The 2,586-nt window shown below is 38.4% G+C and overlaps 1 long non-coding RNA gene across 1 annotated transcript; it reads right to left on the reverse strand.

Annotated features, from left to right (window-relative positions):
* Nucleotides 1-1,195: 1,195 nt before the first annotated feature.
* LOC122049375 lies at nucleotides 1,196-2,249 on the reverse strand. The gene is made up of 3 exons (XR_006130940.1): nucleotides 1,901-2,249; nucleotides 1,572-1,816; nucleotides 1,196-1,255 (listed from the first exon to the last, which is right to left on the reverse strand). It is a non-coding gene; the product is annotated as an uncharacterized LOC122049375 (long non-coding RNA).
* Between the last annotated feature and the right edge of the window lie 337 nt (nucleotides 2,250-2,586).

Here is a 2,586-nt window from a genome sequence, read left to right on the forward strand (position 1 = left end):
ATAAATAAAAGGCTACGATAGGGACCGAGAGGAGGAATTGGTTTTGGTCTCCCGATAAAATTAAGCATCCCGTGTTCGCCCCGAACACACAACTTAATTTTATCAATAATAATTCATTCCACTATAGAACTATTATTGAACTACCGCACCAATCCCAAATTACATTTTTGGGCTCCTTCTTATTATGAGTGTGTTAGTCTCCCTGTGTTTAAGATGTCGAATGCCCACTAATTAAGTGAGTTACTAACAACTCATTTAATTAATATCTTAATCCAAGAGTAGTACCACTCAACCTTATCATCATGTCGGACTAAGTCCACCTGCAGGGTTTAACATGACAATCCTTATGAGCTCCTCTTGGGGACATTATCAACCTAGTATCTCTAGTACACAGTTTCCTTCTATAATCAACAACACACACTATAAGTGATATCATTTCCCAACTTATCGGGCTTATTGATTCATCGAACTAAATCTCACCCATTGATAAATTAAAGAAATAAATATCAAATATATGTGCTTGTTATTATATTAGGATTAAGAGCACACACTTCCATAATAACTGAGGTCTTTGTTTCTTTATAAAGTCAGTATAAAAGAAACGACCTCTAATGGTCCTACTCAATACACTCTAAGTGTACTAGTGTAATTATATAGTTAAGATAAACTGATTCCTAATTACACTACGACCTTACAATGGTTTGTTCCTTTCCATTTTGGTCGTGAGCTACTGTTTATAATTTATAAGGTACTGATAACATGATCCTCTGTGTGTGACACCACACACCATGTTATCTACAATATAAATTAATTGAATAACTACATTTATCATAAATGTAGACATTTGACCAATGTGATTCTTATTTCTAGATAAATGTTTATACCAAAAGCTAGACTTTTAGTATACATCCTAACAGATGTAAGTATCATGAATCCAAGAGCATGTATCACACATGTAAAGCAACTAATCCAGTAGAGTAGAGTACTATAGATATGCATCTCTATGAACATATATACACATGGCAAGAGATAAAATATCCAATCTTGAAGTAAAGCAACTAGCAGATAAAGCATGTGATAGGTATCAACTAGCTAAGACCAAGAGGGAGAATAATCTACTATCTACCACTAGTAAGTATATATAAGCTACACATATCATAAGACATTATCAAAAGATAAGTCAGAGGGTACCCGCCTCAAATAGAAGGTACGATCAAGCAATCCAAGGTCGAGACGCCTGTCTCGAATCAAAGTCCTGTGTCAATCAAACAATATATATTTTATTTAGCTAAATCCAAATGAATAGCTAAATAAAATCCCTAAAACTATATTAGGGCAAAACCCTAATCAATATAATCCCAATTTACCTAATTAATCTACACAACCTAACAGATATCAAATTTCGAAACATGATCTATATCATGTTCCAACCAAAATTCAATTCAAACCTAACCCTAATTCCAAGCTACGCACGATCATGTAAATCAAACCCTACATATGATCATGAAATCAAAATTTTACTATGACCCCCAACCAAGTAGTTTACAGAGAGAAGAACTCTTTCACCTTACCTTAATTCCAGTTGTTGTTGCTGTTGAAACAAGGTAATCTGCTAGATGAGGTTGCTTCCGAAACTAGCAAAATTCACAGCACAACCACCTACTGGATTCCACTCCACTCAACTTCTCTAATCCCATGCACTTGATCAATAAACCTCAGAAATGGAATTAGGTGCTTGTCTTTGCTTCCAGTGAGCACTTGGTGATCTCAGCCAAGAATCTGTATCCGGCACCAAGATCCCTTTCTGATGATGTCTCTAACATACAGATCAGAGAAAGAGAGGGTCAGTACCGGGAAGAACCCTAATCTAGCTACGCATATATATCCGGCGATGCCTTACCTCCAAGATCAATCCTCGGTGGCGCCCCTCGATCTAAATCCAACCGTGAAGAGGTGGATCACACAGTAAGCAGTGCGAGGAGAGGAGAGGGAAGGCCTACCAGTTGGAGACGAAGCGAGATTCGACCCTCACCGTGCCCTAGCCGTGACGCCGTCGACGATCGGCCGCAGGAACCACCAGAGAAGCGACCGCTGGACCGAAGATGGCCTGGAGAGGAAGAACACCAGTCGGATCTGATCTTAGGGTGTCGATGGCGGCAGAGGGAGATCGCCGGAGCTCTCGGCTTGCTTCGTCCGTGAGAGAGGGAACAGAGAAGAAGGGGGATTGGGAAATCACAGGGAAAAGGGAAAGAGGGGTTCGGGAATAAAAGGATCGGCGTTTGGGGAAGAAAGGAATTTATAAATAAAATAATTCCTCACTTAAATGGGTATCCCAAACAGACTTTATCCGTACCCACCGATCAATCCCCTCAAAACCCTCCGTACGAGTGATAACCATGATTTTACTGCATTATTTTAATTCATATATGCATGGTTTGATGTTGATTTTATAGGTTTAAATCATGGTTACATCATATTTTGTGCATTGCATCTATTTTGGACCTAATTGCAAATTATTTTATTTTTGGTGTTGTTTGATGCTAATATTTGATTCTTATTTTGTAGGCATCAAAGGATCTTGAATTT

The sequence above is a fragment of the Zingiber officinale genome, chromosome 2B (genome assembly GCF_018446385.1).
Source record: "Zingiber officinale cultivar Zhangliang chromosome 2B, Zo_v1.1, whole genome shotgun sequence".
Classification (NCBI taxonomy): domain Eukaryota; kingdom Viridiplantae; phylum Streptophyta; class Magnoliopsida; order Zingiberales; family Zingiberaceae; genus Zingiber; species Zingiber officinale.